The sequence below is a fragment of the Hemiscyllium ocellatum genome, chromosome 9, assembly GCF_020745735.1.
Source record: "Hemiscyllium ocellatum isolate sHemOce1 chromosome 9, sHemOce1.pat.X.cur, whole genome shotgun sequence".
In the NCBI taxonomy this organism is placed as follows: Eukaryota; Metazoa; Chordata; class Chondrichthyes; order Orectolobiformes; family Hemiscylliidae; genus Hemiscyllium; species Hemiscyllium ocellatum.
Genome location: NC_083409.1, coordinates 60,086,012 through 60,105,155, shown reverse-complemented (window position 1 = coordinate 60,105,155; position 19,144 = coordinate 60,086,012). Strand labels below are relative to the sequence as shown.

General features: G+C 40.6%; 1 protein-coding gene across 1 annotated transcript in view; it reads left to right on the top strand.

Moving 5' to 3' along the window:
• Positions 1-1,064: 1,064 nt before the first annotated feature.
• LOC132818731 (GTP-binding protein Di-Ras2-like) overlaps positions 1,065-19,144 on the top strand; it is a 50,702-nt gene continuing 32,622 nt past the window's right edge. The window contains exon 1 of the mRNA XM_060829781.1: positions 1,065-1,147. The gene's annotated coding sequence lies outside the window, so the exon portion shown is untranslated. The remainder of the gene's footprint in view (positions 1,148-19,144) is intronic.

Sequence of the window (19,144 nt, the reverse complement as noted above, 5' to 3'; positions counted from 1 at the left end):
ATTTTTTCAAATAATCCTACTGTTCCATCTGTTTTCATGCTGCAAGAGCAATATTCAATCACTTTGACATGATTCCTAAACCAACCCCTTTCTGAGCTTTGGATGTGGATACAATACTCCTACTTTCTTCCTACTGAAGGTAGCAACTCCACAGTGGTACAATTACATTGGCACTAACATTCCATCCATTGTTAGGTAGATTTTTATTTCACATAAAACCAGAAAATCTATCTCAAAAAGATATTCAACCACAGCAGGTTCTAACATTCTGTTCCCTGATTGCATGTCCTTTTCAGCAGAGGCTAAATAGCATTGAGTGGTGCAATCTCCACATCCTTTTGCCTGACTCTGAAGTGCTATGTCAATTGTTTCACTCCACCTATTGCCTCCTACAATGAGTTAATTCAGCTGGGACCTGATTGAACATTCCTGAGACATCTTACTGAGTGCAACATCGGATTGTGTGATTTTACACTAAGCCACTGAAAGTGCCATTTCATTTTTATATCCCGAGCACCTAATTATAATGCGTGTCAAAATTTCCTCTTGCTTGTGTTTCTAAAATCTACACATCAAACTCTAGAAAGATGTATCTCCATCAAACTAATCTGCAGCAGGAGTAAACAGAACTGCATGAAAGCAAGTTCAAGCAATTCAAAATATAATTTCCTGTGCAACTTTGAAGTAATAAAATATGAGCCATTAGTATAACTTTAAAGATAGAAATGGAGCCTGCAGTGTACTGTATACTGAATAAGAATGGTTGAGTTCAGCTGTAATTCAGTATGAAAGGTTCTGTTACTCAAGTGCGTTTAAAGAACTGGCAGAAACCAGAACAATTGAAGCCATCTATATTGGTCTGGTTCAGATTGTGTCAAGTTTGAAATATGACAGCAAAACAAATTTAATCAGCAGTTTGAGCAACTGATGAATACAAAATGATGAGCGAAAAGGAGGTTTTAATCATTATTGGAGAGTAACATTTGTCAGCACAGTCATTCTATTAAAATGCTGCACTAGCTAAATGGTTGACGTGTTTTTTTCTGTATTTATATAAGCATGCCAGTTCTTTGAGATGCAGTTCTACAGAAGCAGGTGCCTCAGTCAGTTTCCGTTCTAAACGTGGAAACTGAGACCATCAGTTTTGGTAAGTGATTCAAACTTAAATGATGCTCGGGTGTAATTTTCATTTGTGAAAATGTGTGTGTATTCTGAAATAAGCTAACTTGGCATTGAGCAGGAAATGAACTTCAAATTTCAAATTGGGCAATTTTAATTCTTAGGTAGGCAATTAACATTCAAATTAATTAATAGGCTCTGATTTTTACCTGCTTTTATACAGTGAGTACAACCACCTAAAACTACCAACTTGAGAATATTGATGGTGTTATCAAAACTTGTCTGAAATTGTAACTGGGTGAGTGGAAGGAAATAACAATGAGTTTCCACCAGGCCAACCCATTCTGTGAGCTGATCCGGGCCATGCGAGGTCCAAAAAAGCATTTTTCTTATACTACTGGCCCAACAAGGTAAGTTAAAGAAAGGCTTGTGTCTATCCTGTCAGAATTTCACAGCATTCACTCCCAAATGTAGGGTCCTTTGTTGGGCAACCAGATAAACAATCTTAGCATTTAACTGTCATCAACATTTAGGGTTATCAATTGTTCACCACTTCTGCCTGGTTCCTGCTCAGAATGTGTAGAAAGCTAGTTAGTTGAATTAAAATGAGGTCCATATATTAAATATTTTTTTGAATGCTATTTCTAACTTGCATTGCTGTCCACCTGGAATGAGCTTCAAGTTATAATTGAGCCTATTGAGCTCATTCCACAGGGTGTGAACTTATACCAACAGAGCCATTGGGCAATACCAAAAAGTTTTTCTCGTACTGTGCAGCAAGAAATTCCTGTTGACTTCAAGTATCGAGACCACTAAACATAAACAAAATCGGATTGGAAGAATGCCTTCCTTCTTTTACTTGGCACTGTCTCATGGTCTATAATTCCAGAACTCTCACCTCATCTGGTATTGACTATCTGGTGAAGGTCAGTGAGCTCTGATGGGGAATGAGAATGTTGAAGGGTTTCTTCTACTTTTCAAGTTGAAAAGACGCTAAGAGCTTAAAAATGTGTTGCTGGAAAAGCGCAGCAGGTCAGGCAGCATCAAAGGAACAGGAGAATCGATGTTTCGGGCATAAGCCCTTCTTTTTATGCCCGAAAAGTCGATTCTCCTGTTCCTTGGATACTGCCTGACCTGCTGCGCTTTTCCAGCAATACATTTTTAAGCTCTGATCTCCAGCATCTGCAGTCCTCACTTTCTCCGAAATGATGCTAAGGTCAATCATAATGTCTCATTGTCACTGAGATTGGTTAATTTGGAACAGATGAAGGAACCAATTTGGAATCTTTCCAGCTTGCATGGTTCAGTACCACACTAACTGACAGATTTTCCATTCAGCCTCCATGGTTGCTGATCAGATATCTCTCTTTCGGGAATTTATTGTAACTGGGTAAATTGAAGACTGCTCAAACTTACAAACATGTTGACTTTGGAAGTAAAGCAGAACTTAAATTTTTACAATTCCAAATCTTACAATAAATGTGCCAAGTAATCTTGTAAATTTATTCATTATTGCAAAATGTTTCATTTCCTGTTTTTGTATTCCATTGCCACCTGCTTCAGTGTTAAATATTCTGAATGAATCTTAAAAGGGGCATTGCTGCAAAAGGAAAACCATAATGATGCTTTTTAATGATAATCCATACCCTTAAAAAAAGTACTGGCCCTTGCATTATGGATGTGGTGATATGGCACCAGCATCTTAGCCTTTATGGGCTATTAAGGTACCTTTTGGATCCCTTTTGCAAAATTTAACTCTTAAAGATCTATCAATGCCATTTAGCTTATGTTCTAATTTATGAATACTGCACCAATGCATCAGCTGTGCTTAAAAATAGCAGCTGTAGTCCAATGGAATTAAAACAAGTTAAAGGAACAAATGAAATATGTCACACAATCATCCTGACTTGTGGCTTCTTGGTATGTAAGCGAGAGGTTCAAAAAGAGCAAATGGCCCAAAGTCCTTTGGTTGGCAAAAGCACAAAGGAGAACAATATATTATACACTGCAACTAGAAATGACTAGTGCAGCCAATATGACCAGTTCTATTCTGTACAATATATTTTCAATGTTGCATGGAACTAAATCACAAAGCCCAACTTCACTTCCTGCCTAGAACTGACTAGGCTGATCTCCTTTGCATTTCCCTCTCCATAAACCTCTCCACTTCTCTAATTCACCTCTTTCCTCCAAGTTGTTCGTTAAACATACCTATCTAAGCAGGTGTTTTGGTTGTTCTACCTTAATATTGCTTTGTATGTCTTGTTTTGCTTGATATTTTTCTGCAGTGAAGTGTTTTGGCCCATTTGACTTCATTAAATACATTATATAAATCATATTGTTGTTGATACCAATTCCCAGACTCCTGTGAGTGAAAGCCCAGTGGAATGCAAAAGAGAACGTTTGCTAAAAGCCCCAGTGAGAGAGCAGATGACCCCCAGTGCCTGGATTGTACTGTGTATGCACATACGTACAAACGGGGAGAATACTTACATGAATCGAGTTCCTCTACAACTATGATTAAATGGTGGAATTGTAAACAAGAAGGAGTTGTTCTGGGAGGCTAGTATAGAAATGCTCTCTGAAAACCTACACAAATATATAAAATCTTTTTAGGGAGTAACAGGTTTTTGTTTTAGACATTTCTTCCTGGCTTGTAAATACGTTTATTCCTGTAGTACCATCAAATTGAGCTGCATGAATACACAGGACCAATTTGAATGCAAATTATTATGAAATGATTAACTTTCCTCCAACTATATTACAATGTCTGAATGTTTTGAAGATGGGGAGATGATTTGTGGATCCAGCAGTGTTAACTTGTCATATTTTGGTTTAAGCAACAGAGAGTAAATTATACAAATGCCGTGAGGGTTGTACCTGAACTGCTTCACATGAAGACTATAATGTTCTGTGATTTGCATTTAAAAAATCTTTTCCTCATTGTGTTGTATTGTCTGTGTAGAAGGTTGAACACAATAATTTTGTGCTTAGCCAGTCCAGAAACATTTTCAGTGTTTTATTGATTGAATACTCCCAAAGCAGCCAGTCATTTGCCACGATGCAGTACAATGGGAGCCAGCAGCATCCAGTACATTACCCACGATTGAGTATGGAATCATAAATGTCACCAAGTTATTTAGGTAAGGGGTAGATGAAGTGGAGGGAAGCATCACAGCTAATCCCAAAACAGTCATCTTCCGGTTTTCATGATTTTTCCAGGAGCAGGTGCTGGGTGCCAGTCAGAAGAATACGTCCCTTATTTAATTGTAGTATGGGAGAAAGCAACTGTTGAACAATCCAGAATTAAAGGTCATGCCTGTCTTGATTTATCTCTTGTATTCTCACTTTTACAACAAGATGATGAGGTTTATCTGCAGAACTCCTGCCAGGAACTAAGACAGCATGTTTTCAAAAACTACTTGGCTGTCTGAAGCAATAAACCTTGTTATCAGGTCTGTGTTAATCCTGTGACCTTTCCATGCTAAAGTTGCTATGGCATTGTTGCTATGCAATATATACATTTATTAACTGTCTTAATTTCTCACTCTGAAGAAAAAAATCAGCAGCAGACTGTTTGAAATATTTAATTGAGGAAAGTATTCTGGTAATGAGAGGAACTATCAAACTCTACATTGCAGTAAATTCCAGTTCCTAATTAAACCAAAATCCTGGCTGAGATTAAAGCAACTCTTCCACAATAAACTGTTATTCTCTAAGACTATTTGCCTGATTTCAGATCTATATCTTTCAATATCAAAGTCTCAGGTGCAATGCAAAGGATCTGCTGAATAAATTGGTCTTACTGAGGCAGCATTAAATGTTAAGGCAGCTTTACTGGACTAGGAAAGGGAAATTCAACCGTGGTTCTTGCGCACTACTTCTCACTCAATAGGCTTTGAATGACACCAGTTTATGCAAATAACCAACTAACAATCATTGCCTGAGGCCAGATAAGGTAATTTTTTTTGTCAAGTACCAGAGGGCTCCCTGCATCCACGATGCTAAATCTAATGATGAACCAGCAGTATCAAGTGTTAGGATTATTACAGCTAGTCCCCAGGTAAAGGTCGCTAATCAGATTCATAGAGCACAGAAACAGACCCTTCTGTCCAACCTATCCATGCTGACCAGATATCCCAACCCAATCTAGTCCCACCTGCCAGCACCTGGCCCATATCCCTCCAAACCCTTCTTATTCACATACCCATCCAAATGCCTCTTAAATGTTGCAATTGTACCAGCCTCCATCACTTCCTCTGGCAGCTCATTCCATATACATACCACCCTCTGTGTGAAAAAGTTGCCCCTTAGGTCTTTTTTATATCTTTCCCCTCTCACCCTAAACCTATGCCCTCTGGTTCTGGACTCCCTGACCCCAGGGAAAAGACTTTGTCTATTTACCCTATCCATGCCCCTCATAAATTTGTAAACATCTGTACGGTCACCCCTCAGCCTCTGATGCTCCAGGGAAAACAGCCCCAGCCAGTTCAGCCTCTCCCTATAGCTCAAATTCTCCAATCCTGTGATTAATCCTTGTAAATCTTTTCCAACCCCTTTCAAGTTTCACAACATCTTTCCGATAGGAAGGAGACCAGAATTGCACGCAATATTCCAACAGTGCCCTAACCAATGTCCTGTAGAGCTGCAACATGACCTCCCAACTCCTGTACTCAATACTCTGACCAATAAAGGAAAGCATCCCAAACACCTTCACTATCCTATCCACCATTCAGTTGATCCTGGGTGAGAAGGGAAGAATGGGCTACTCTTCTTTACAGAACTCTTCCCTTGGTTGTTCACAACAACATTAATTTGAAAAGGATACATTTTCCCTGTCAGAATACATTGATGGTTTAAAAGGAGCCAATGTAATCAGTTAAGAATGAATGAGTCTATTTGTTACTAAAATGCAAGAGAAGATCAAAAAATGTGATACACATAATCAAGGATTAGAAATGAGAAGTGAGTCCCCAAGGAGGCAAAAATTACAAATGCAAATCAGGCTTTGGTTTTTCTGCGATTAATCGATTCTGAAACATTGCAACCATTAAGCTGAGTGACTCTGGTAGCACTAACTTTGGCAGTTGAGCAGCTGTTTGGAGATTTGTGGTTCTGTAGCTAACTGAAAGACATTTCTTTAATTCAACTGTGGCTATGCTGGCTTGCTTTCGGTAGACAGAGAGACTTTATTTTTACCTGCACACCAGTATATCAGCACAGTGGAACTTCAACCACAAGCTGATAACAAGCCCACCAGCTCTCTGGAACACACAGACCTGTGATTACAGTTGGTTTTTCACTCTGTCATATTTTTCCCTGGAAAGGTACAAACGCAAGCACACCTTTTGCCAAAGCAACTTTTTCCAACCCATTTCATGTCTACAGTCATAGAAATATAGAAACACAGAAGATAGGAGCGGGAGGAGGCCATTCAGCCCTTTGAACCTGCTTCACCATTCATCACGACCATGGCTGATCATCTAAATCAATTGCCTAATATTGCTTTCTCCCCATAACTTTTGATCCAATTTGCCCGAAGTGCTATATCCAGCTGCCTCTTGAATACAATCAATGTTTTGGCATTAATTACTTCCTGTAATAATGAATTCCACAGGCTTACCACTCTTCGGGTGAAGAAATGTCTCCTCATTTCCATTCTAAATGGTCCACCTCAAATCCTCAGATGGTGATCCCTGGTTCTGGACATGCCCACCATCAGGAACATTCTCCTGAGTCTACCCTGTCTAGTCCTGTTAGAATTTTTTGAGATTTCCCTCATTCATCTGAACTCCACCGGAAACAATTCTAACCTCTCTCCTCATATGTCAGTCCCGCTGTCCCCGGAATCAGCCTGGTAAACCTTCACTGCACTCCCTCAAGAACATTCTTCCTCAGAAAAGGAGACCAAAATTGAACACAATATTCCAGATGTGGCCTCACCAAGGCCCCAGATAACTGCAACAACACATCCCTGTACCTGTACTCGAAACCTCTGACAATGAAGACCAACATACCATTTGCTTTCTTTATCACCTGCTGCACCTGTTTGCTTAGCTTCAGCGACTGGTGCACGAGGACACCCAGATCCTGCTGTGTACTCACCTCTCCCAACTTACAGCCATTCAGGTAGTAATCTGCCGCCTTGTTTTTGCTTCCAAAGTGAATAACCTCAAATGTATCCAAATTATACTGCATTTGCCATTGATTTGCTCACTTATCCAACTATCCAGATTGTGCTGAAACATCTCTGCATTCTCGTCACAGTTCACCCTCTCATCCAACTTTGTATCGTCTGCAAACTTTGAGATGTTACATTTTGTTCCCTCATCCAAATCATTAATACATACTGTGAATAGCTGGGGTCCTCGCACCCATCCCTGTGGCACACCACTAGTTACTGCCTGCCAATTTGAAAAAGACCCATTAATTCCTACTATTTGTTTCCTCTCTGCCAACCAGCTTTCTATCCATCTCAATATGCTTTCCCCAGTCCCATCCACTTTAATCTTATGCAACAATCTCTTCTGCAATTCTTTGTCAAATGATTTCTTACAGTCCAAATTTACCACGTTGACTGGCTCCTTGTCAACTCTACTAGTTACATCTTCATTAAATTTCAACAGATTTGTCAAGGAAGATTGTCCCTTCATAAATCCATGCTGACTGTCTAATCCTGCCACTGTCTTTCTGTTAGGCTTACTTGTCTATAATTCCCTGGTTTCTCTCTACGTCCCTTTTTGAGTATTGGTGTAACATTAACTACCCTTCAATCTGCAGGGACTGTACCAGAGACTAGAATCCTGGAAGATGACCACCAATGCATGTACTATTTCTAGAGCCACTTTCTTAAGTATTCCAGGATGTAGATTACCAGGCCCTGGGGATTTATCAATCTTCAATCTGAATTTTTCCAGTATCATTTCTCCACTAATATTAGAGTTATACAGTAATACAGCATGGAAACAGCCCCTTCGGCCCAAACTGGTCCATGCTGACCATGATACCCACTCAGCTAGTTCCAACTGTCCGCATTTGTCCTGTACTCACTGTATATCCATGACTGTGTTACCAAATACCAGACAAATGTCATTTATAAGTTCACTAATGACAACACCATAGTCAGTCAAATCACAGATGGTGATGAAATAGACTACAGACGGGAGGTGGAAGACCTGGAAAAACGGTGCATTGAGAACAACCTAGCTCTCGATGCCGGGAAAACTAAGGAACTCATTATTGACTTTCAGTGGGATGTTACTCCTGCCCCCCTACACATTAACAGCACAGAGGTGGAAGAGGTTGAGAGTGTCAAGCTCCTGGGAGTTTTCATCAACAGCAAGCTTTCTTGAACTCTTCATGGGAACACACTGATTACAAAGGACCAACAATATCTCTTCTTCCTCAGGCATCTGAGAAAATCTGGCATGACAGTGAATACCCTTGCCAACTTTTATAGGTGCGCCATCAAGAGCATTCTATCTGGATGTATTACTTACCTGGTATGACAACTGTACCATTCAAGATCAGAGACAGTTACAGAGAGTGGTGAACTCGGCCCGGACAATCACAAAAGCCAACCTCCCAGTATAAAATCCATCTACCAGGCCCGCTGTCAAAGAAAGTCAGCCAGCATTCTCAAAGATCCATCCCACCCTGGCAATGCTTTTTTACAACCTCTACCATCGAGGAGAAGGTACAGAAGCCTGAAGGGACTCAAAAACTCTTAGTATTTGCCTATACCTGTGTTTTTGTTTTGCTGTTGTTTACCCATTATTTATTTTTCTATGTTATTTAACTATGTGATCTGTTTGTAGTGCTCACAAGACAAAGCTTTTCACTGTGCCTCAGTGCACGTGACAATAAATTGAATTCAATTCAATATTCCTCTGAACCTTCCCATAAATGTACCTATACAAATATTTTTTTAAATGTCATAGAGATGTACAGCATGGAAACAGACCCTTCGATCCAACCTGTTCATGCTGACCAGATATCCCAACCCAATCTAGTCCCACCTGCCAGCACCTGGCCCATATCCCTCCAAACCCTTCCTATTCATATACCCATCCAAATGCCTTTTAAATGTTGCAATTGTACCAGCCTCCACCACTTCCGCTGGCAGCTCATTCCAACACGTACCACCCTCTGTGTGAAAAAGTTGCCCCTTAGGTCTCTTTTATATCTTTCCCCCTCACCTTAAATCTATGCCCTCTAGTTCTGGACTCCACGACATCAGGGAAAAGACTTTGCCTATTTACCCTATCCATGCCCCTCATAATTCTATAAACCTCTATAAGGTCACCCCTCAGCCTCCGACGGTCCAGAGAAAACAGCCCCAGCCTGTTCAGCTTCTCCCTATAGCTCAAATCCTCCAACCCTGGTAACATCCTTGTAAATCTTTTCCAACCCCTTTCAAGTTTCACAACATCTTTCCGATAGGAAGGAGACTAGAATTGCATGCAATATTCCAACAGTGCCCTAACCAATGTCCTGTACAGCTGTAACATGACCTCCCAACTCCTGTTCTCAATACTCTGACCAGTAAAGGAAAGCATACCAAACGCCTTCTTCACTATCCTATCCACCTGTGACTCCACTTTCAAGGAGCTATGAACCTGCACTCCAAGGTCTCTTTGTTCAGCAACACTCCTGAGGACCTTACCATTAAGTGTATGCATCCTACTAAGATTTGCTTTCCCAAAACGCAGCACCTCGCATTTATCTGAATTAATCTCTATCTGCCACTTCTCTGCCCATTGGCCCATCTGGTCAAGATTCTGTTGTGATCTGAGATAACCCTCTTCGTTGTTCACTACGCCTTCAATTTTGGTGTCATCTGCAAACTTACTAACTGTACCTCTTATGCTCGCATCCAAATCATTTATGTAAATGACAAAAAGTAGAAGACCCAGCACCGATCCTTGTGGCATTCCACTGGTCACAGGCCTCCAGTCTGAAAACAACCATCCACCACTACCCTCTGTTTTCTACCTTTGAGCCAGTTCTGTATCCAAATGGCTAGTTTGTCCTGTATTCTATGAGATCTAATCTTGCTAATCAGTCTCCCATGAGGAACCTTGTCGAATGCCTTACTGACGTCTATATAGATCACATCTACAGCTCTGCCCTCATCAATCTTCTTCGTTACTTCCTCAAAAACTCAATCAAGTTTGTGAGACATGATTTCCCACGCACAAAGCCATGTTGACTATCCCTGATCAGTCCTTGCCTTTCCAAATATATGTACATCCTGTCCCTCAGGATTCCCTCCAACAACTTGCCCACCACCGACATCAGGCTCATTGGTCTAAAGTTCCGTGGCTTGTCCTTACAACCCTTCTTAAACAATGGCACCACGTTTGCCAACCTCCAGTCTTCTGGCACCTCACCTGTGACTATCGATGATACAAATATCACAGCAAGAGGCCCAGCAATCACTTCTCTAGCTTCCCACAGAGTTCTCGGGTACACCTGATAAAGGGGAATTATCCACCTTTATGCATTTCGAGACATCCAGCATTTCGTCTTGTGTAATCTGGACATTTTGCAAGATGTCACCATCTATTTCCCTACAGTCTATATCTTCCATATCCCTTTCCACAGTAAATACTGATGCAAAATATTCATTTAGTATCTCCCCCATTTTCTGTGGCTCCACACAAAGGCCGCCTCGCTGATCTTAGAGGGGCCCTATTCTCAACCACTTTCTCTGGCAGTCCCTTCCATGTTCATACCACTCTACATGAAGAAGTTGCCCCTCAGGTCATTCTTAAATCTTTCCCCTCTCACCTTAAACCTATGCCCTCTAGTTTTCAATTCCCCATCCCTGGGAAAAAGACCATTGGCATTCATCCTATCTATGCCCCTCATGATTGTTACAGAATAAATCCAAAAATTGTCAGCATAATTAGGCAGTCCTTTGAAAGGCAAGAGGTTTGGAAAAACAAGTTCTTTCACTTGAAGCTTAAAAACTGAAGAGCATATTCTAATTTCTAAGCTCTGACAAAAATAATAAAACTCTATGACCAAGGGCACTTCTGAGAATGTTGTTTTTTAAAATTCATTTATGGATGAAGGGATTGTTGGCTAGACCAGCATTTATTGCCCATCTCTAATTGCCCAGAGGGCAGTTAAGAATCCACCAATTGCTGTGGGCTGGAGTTTCCTTCCCTAAAGGACATTTGTGAACCAGATGGACTTTTCCAATACTTGGCAATTTGGAATTCAAATTCTACCGTCTGCCACGATGAGATTCAAACCCGGGTTCCCAGAACATTAGCTGGATTTCTGGATTAACAGTCCTACAAAAATAGCACTAGGCCTTCCTCCCCTCTTTGTTGCTTTAAAGTAATACAGTTCCACCTAGCCAGCAGAATAATAGTTAAAACAAATACAACACTCTAGATAAACCGACAACCGGCTGTATTTTACATACACAAAACTTTCTCCTTTTTCATAAGGAATGTGGAATTCTCACTTACTTTGGCAGCACAGTGGCTCAGTGGTTAACACTACTGCCTCACAGCGCCAGGCATTTGGGTTTGATTCCAGCCTCAGGCGACTGTCTGTGTGAAGTTTGCATATTCTCCCCATGTCTGCGTGGGTTTTCTCTGGGTGCTCCAGTTTCCTCCCACAGTCCAAAGATGTGCAGGTTATGTGAATTTGCCATGCTAAAATTGCTCATATTGTTCAGGGATGTATGGGTTAGTTAGGGGTAAATGTAGAGTAACAGAGTAGGGGAATGGTTCTGGGTGGGTTACTCTTCAGAGGGTCAGTTGGGCCAAAAGCCTGTTTCCACACTGTCGGGATTCTATGATTTTATACACCTCAATAAGGTCACCCTTCATTCCAAGGAATGAAGTCCTACCCTGGCCAACTTCTCCCTATAACTCAGGCTTACTAGTCCTGACAACATCCTTGTAAATCTTCATTGCACTTTCTCCAGTTTAATTATGCCTTTCCTATAGTAGGGTGACTAAAACTGTACATAATACTCCAAGTGCGGCCTCACCTACGACTTTTACAGCTGTAAAATAACATTCCAACTCCTCTATCACTGTCTCGACTGATGAAGGCCTGCATGCTAAATATCTTCTCCACCAGCCTGTCTACCTGTGATCCCGCTTTCAAAGAACTATTTACTTGTACCTCCAGGTTCCTGTATTCCATAACACTCCTCAGGACCCTACCATTTACTGTATACATCCTACATTGTTCTGACTTTCCAAAGTGCAACACTTCACACTTCTCTGTATTGAATTGCATTTGCCAATCCTCAGCCCACTTCCCCATCTGATCAAGATCCCTCTGTAATTTTTGATAACCTTCCTCACAATCAGCAAAAGCTCCGAATATGGTATCATCCCCAAGCTTACTAATCATGCCTAGTACATTCACATCCAGATCATTTATGTAAATAACAAATAACAAGGTTCCAGCATCGGCTTTACTAAAGTCCATATAGACAATATAATATTGATCTCTTTCAATTCTTCCCTCTCACTAAATCTTGCTTCCTCCAACATTTCTCATATCTGATTTGTATCCTCTTTTGTGAAGTCAGAAGCAAAATATGTATTCTGTTGCTCAACCATTTCTTTGTCCTCTATTATACATTCCTCTCTCTGTAGGTGACCTACACTTGTCTTCATCAATCTCTTTTTCTTCACATACCTATAGAAACTCTTAGTGTCAGTCTTCCTGTTCCCTGCAAGCTTACTTTTGTATTGTATTTTCCCCTTCTTAATCAATCCCTTGGTCTTTCTTTGCTGAATTTGCTCCCAATCCTCAGACTTAATATTTTGCTTGGCCAATCTGTACGCTACTTCCTTCGATTGGATAATATTTTCTTTGTAAACCATGGATTAGCCTTGTTACCCATTTTGCTTTTGTGCCAGACAGGAATTAACAGCTAAATTTCCCTCATGCGTTCATTGAATGTTTGCCATTGTCTATCCACTGTCATCCATTGAAGTAACTCTACCCAATCTATCAAGGACAACTCATGCTTCATATCTTCACAGTTTCCTTTATTAAGATTCAGCACCCTCGACTTTGAATTAACTCTCTCACTCTCCACCTTGATAAAAAATCTATCATGTTATGGTCGCTCATCCCCAAGGGGTATCACACAGCTAGATTGACAATGGTTCCCTTCTCATTGCACAGTACCCAGTCTAAGATGGCCTGTTCTCTAGTTGGTTCCTCCACATGTTGGTCAAGAAAACCATCCGCATACACTTCAGGAATTCTTCCTCTATGGCATTGTGGCTAATTTAATTTGCCCAACCTATCCTATAACACAGTCAAACGGACAACACAAATTAATTTTTGAATGATGTCTCTCCCTTTGAAATGTTGCTGTCTGAAATTCACTTGACGTTCTTCACATTCAACATTCCTTGATTCCTTTCAAGACTCATTTTAAATCACAAAAAGCTTTTAGGTAGCCATTGAATTTACAATCTCAGCGTCCTTTGGCTTGTGTGCTTTTTAAAAACAGATGCTGTACTTAAAAGTGCCATGTATCTACAAGTGATTGAGGGTTACAATCTGCTGTGAAACAAATTGTAATTGCCTCTACTTTTCCCAAATAGAGTTATAAAGATGTACAGCATGGAAACAGATCCATTGGTCCAACACATCCAAGCCGACCAGATATCCTAAATTAATCTAGTCTCATTTGCCAGCACTTGGCCAGTATCCCTCTAAAACCCTTCCTGTTCATATACTCATCCAGATGCCTATTAAATATTGTAATTGTACCAGCCTCCACCACTTCCTCTGGCAGTTCATTCCATACATGCACCACTCTGCATGAAAAAGTTGCCCCTTAGGTCCCTTTTAATTCTTTCCCCACTCACTTTAAACCTATGCCCTCTAGTTTTGGACTCCCCACCCTGGGCAAAAGACCTTGACTATTTACCCTATCCGTGTCCCTCCTGATTTTATAAACCTCTATTAAGGTCACCCCTCAGCCTCCAACACTGCAGGGAAAAAGGCCCCAGCCTATTCAGCCTCTCCCTACAGCTCAAATCCTTCAACACTTCCAAGTTTCACCACATCCTTCCTGTAAAACGAGATCAGAAATGGCCAGGAGAATGATTTCTGCATTTGATGGACAAGTCGCTGAATCTTAATTGGAAGCACTAAAATCTTACTGGAAAGTCTGTCCTTTCTGTCCTTGCAAGGAGGATCTTGGTATGAATATTGAGTGAAATATAACAATTTAAATCTTAGTAAGTGTTCCTGATTTTTGTATTGAGCACTGCTCTGGCCCTACTTGGAATTTTGGTCACATTTCTTTCAGAAAAACATCCAAGCTTTTCTTGAAATAGAGTGTGAGAAATGATAATTAAATTGATAGGTAGGAGTTTGACATTGAGTTATGGGGAGAGGCTGAAGAAGCAGAGAATGTTTACTTTGGCAAAGAAAAGGCTTGAGTGATCTTATTGAAAATGCAGTTTCCTAAAGGGCACAGAAAAGATAAATACTGATATGATTGACAGAGCCAGAGATTTTACAGTATAAAGCATCCTAAAATTAGCCATCCATAAAAGGAGAGTTTTGATTTAATTTAGTGGTGCTGAAAGTATGTAACTGACTACCCAGACAGGTAATAGAGAGTGATAGTATCAGCACATTCAAAAGCTAGTTGGATTAATACTGCAAGAAAAAAAAATGACAGAAAGATGTGGAGGGGAGCTTAGGATAAGATATTTTCTAGAAATTGTGACCAGATACATGAATTGTAATTTGCTCTTCCATTCCTGAGTAATTTGTCTATTCCTATGGGATGTAGGAATTTTGATATTACAATTTGTTACTTTGATTGTGTAGGAGCTGATTTATGCTGGATACCTTTTTAAGAATCTGTAAGTCTTCTAAATCTCACACATGTGGTAACCATTTGTCATGGTGACTCTGAGCAGATAATATTGTGGGCCGTTGCAGAATATAGCAGACTTGCTTAATTCACTCCACATGTAGCAGATGTCACTAGAATGACAGGAAACATGATTAACATGTTTAATGTAATGATTAACATTTACGTTAGCCATGTTAGATGCACAAATGGCATGTGAGAAGTTAGCTAAACAACAGTCAGTAAAAACGCTGAAATACCAACCCGTTAAAACTGTGGAGTAACTACAAACCGCAGCAGGATCTCTTTCATTTCATAATTAACATGATCATCTTTCTGAGATATGTGTATCACTTGTCTTATTATTTGCCAATCTAACTTAATATGCTAAACCTAGTCTCTGAAATGCATTTACAATTAATGAGAAAAGTGGATTCTTTTACCATTAAGTTACTGCATATTTTCCAATACCAGATTATTTTCTTAACTGAGAAATGGATGCTCATGTCAAATGTTGCTGCAACAGATTATTTAGTCGTTTATTTCAGTGCTGTTTGTTTAACCTGAAGCTATGTTATGCCTGCAATGGAAGAATGACTGAGCTGATCGTGAATGATACCAAAGGAAACATTACAAAATTGTTTGAAAGACAAATTTTTATACAAGCCCACACTATAATCCTACGTGCCTAGTAGATTTTGAAGATTGTCCCAATGGTTTAGCAGATAAATGAAGATCAGAAGATCACAGTTTGATTCTGAGTATGAATTGGGTAATCTCAGCCAGGACCGTATTTGGTCCAATTAACCTCAGTAACCTTTGTCTTGAAGGAATAAGAGAATTCAATTTGGGTTCTCATTCCTGATTACTTGAAAAAAACTGCATATGTATTAATGTGTGCAAAATGAGGACTACTGTGTCAGAATCTACTGTGATGCATTCGTGATCAAATTGACTACTTAAACTTGCAGGCCAGACACACATGGAAAAAATGTTCAGTTTGCAACAATCCTGACACTGTTTGACAGTAGTGTATCTCTGAATCAACCAGCACATTATGGTAAGAAATAGTACTGAAGAGTAAATTTTACCTGATAATGTAGATTTGACTAGGAAGTCTACAGTTATTTTCAATTATATGTTTCTGAGAAGATAGGATTTTCTTAAGAGCCCATGGTAGAATTTAAAGTTCACCATTTTTTGTTTTTCCTGTAACAGGTTTCCAAAGTGTTATTGTGAGTAAATGTATAAGCGCAAAGTTTCTACAATCCTACTAGGTCATAGATTATTCTGTCATTAGAGAGGAATGACAGGTGGGGATTTAACCTGAGGGTTCACCGTGCCTCAGATAAGGGAAGAGGTTAAAAAGGAGGGTCCTTCATGGTCACCTTGGCCGGTGGTGGAAACTGAACCCAAGCTGTTGGCAAGTCTCCATTGCAAACCGGCCATCCAGAGTTGAACAATGTGGTGCTGGAAAAACACAGCAGGCCAGGCAGCATCCGAGGAGTAGGAGAATCGATGCTTCGGGCATAAGCCCACCAGCCATCCAGCCAACTGAGCTAACTGACCATATGTGATGAGGACAAGTATAACTTGGTTTGAAGGAAAAAAATGACTTTGGATTTATTCTTCCTCTAACTCTCTACCACTGGAGATTTAGCTTTAGTTTCAGCTTCCAAAACTGTGATGTCTATGATCTCTACTATCTAGAAGGATAAGAACAGCAGATACATGGGAGCACCAACAGCTGTAAGTTCCCCTTCAATCCACTCACCATCCAGGTTTGGAAATACCTCAGCATTCCTTCAGTATTTAAAAACCTGGAATTCTCTCCCTAACAGCATTGTGGGTGAACCTACAGCTGAAGGTCTCCAGTCGTTCAAAAGGTTAGCCCACTACCACTGTCTCAGGGCAAATAGGGATGGACAATAAATCCTAGTCAGTGATGGCACATTCCTTCAATGAACAAAAAGTTTTTCCATTGCTGGGTACACTACACAATTGCCATTGCATTGACTACCAGGATGATAGAAGGCAAACTGGTCAGACCTTGGTTCATTTACATCTATCAAACCTTGATTCTGATCTTTCTGAATGTGAGAACAGTGATTGTTGGTTGTCAAATTATGCCACCCTGTGGTGCAAAGATGTATTACTGGGACCAATAGGCAAAAAGAGTATTCAATTCTGTTTTTTAAAAATTCTCAAACTGCTTTGTAAATTTTTAAAATTCATTCACAGGATGAGAGCATTGTTGGCTGGGCCAGCATTTATTGCCCATCCCTAATTGCCCTGAAGGCAGTTAAGAGAAAACCACGTTGTTAGAGTCATAGAGTCATAGAGATGTACAACACGGAAACACACCCTTCGGTCCAACTCATCCATGCCGACCAGATATCCTAACCTAATCCAGTCTCCTTTCCCAGCACTTAGCCCATAACCCACCAAACGCTATTCATATACACATCCAGATGGCGTTTAAATGCTGCAATTGTACCAGCCTCCACCACCTCCTCTGGCAGCTCATTCCATACACGCATCACCCTCTGAATTAAAACATTACCCCTTAGGTCCCGTTTAAATCTTTCCCCTCTCACTCTAAACCTATGCCCGCGACTTCTGGATTTCCCCACCCCAGGGAAAAGACTTTATCTGTTTATCCTATCCATGCCCCACATGATTTTATAAACCTCTTGTCACCCCTCAGCCTCCAATGCTCCAGGGAAAACAGCCCCAGCCTGTTCAGCCTCTCCCTGTAGTTCAATTCCTCCAACCCTGGCAACATCCTTGTAAATCTTTTCTGAACCCGTTCAAGTTTCACAACATCCTTTCGATAGGAGGGAGACCAGAATTGCAAGCAATATTCCGAAAGTGGCCGAACCAATGTCCTGTACAGCCGCAACACAACCTCCCAAATTCCTATACTCAATACTCTGACCAATAAAGGAAAATTGTTGTGGGTGTGTAGTCACATGTAGTTCAGAAAAGATAAAGATGACTGTTTCCTTCCCTAAAGGACATTAGTGAATCAGATGAGTTTTTCCTGACAATTGACAATGGATTCATGGTCATCATTAGACTCTTGTTTCCAGATTTTTATTGAATTCAAATTCCACCATCTACCATGGCAAGTGACAAAGCTCTGTGTCTCATATGCATTATGTAAAACAGAGTGTAACCCTTAGATAGGTTAGTGAAGAAGGCGTTTGGTTTGCTTTCCTTTATTGGTCAGAACATTGAGTACAGGAGTTGGGAGATCCATGTTGCGGCTGTACAAGACATTGGTTAGGCCACTGTTGGAATATTGTGTGCAATTCTGGTCTCCTTCCTGTCAGAAAGATGTTGTGAAACTTGAAAGGGTTGAGAAAAGATTTACAAGGATGTTGCCAGGGCTGGAGGATTTGAGCTATAGGGAGAGGCTGAACAGACTGGGGCTATTTTCCCTGGAGCGTCGGAAGCTGAGGGTGACCTCATAGAGGTTTACAAAATTATGAGGGCCATGGATAGGATAAATAGACAAAGTCTTTTCCCTGGGGTCGAGGAGTCCAGAACTAGAGGGCATAGATTTAGCGTGTGAGGGGAAAGATATAAAAAAGACCTAAGGGGCAACTTATCATGCAGCGGGTGATATGTGTATGGAATGAGCTGCCAGAGGGTGTGGTGGAGGTTGGTACAATTGCAACATTTAAGAGGCATTTGGATGGACACATGAATAGGAAGGGTTTGGAGGGATATGGGCCAGGTGCTGGCAGGTGGGACCAGATTGGGTTGGTATATCTGGTCGGCATGGGCAGGTTGGACCAAAGGGTCTGTTTCCATGCTGTACATCCCTATGACTCTATGATTGTATGTTGCTGGATATTGCATTTATTAGCATTAGACTCAATGTCAAATATTTAAAACACTCTCAATACCAGTCAGTATATTCAAATTGCATTCAGACAATGGGAAAATATTAGGTCGAATTTTCACTTCTGTCGCTGAGTGTAACAGTGCACCTGAGAAACAGGAGGCAGGTTGGGTTTTTTTGTGCAGTTACATTGTTTAAAGTTCATTGTGTGCTGTTTCACATGACCAGATGTACACATTTCACTGGTGCTGGGTAGAATGTCCTGGTCTTCAAAAGGATCTTTGGGCTCTCTATTTAAAAAATCAACT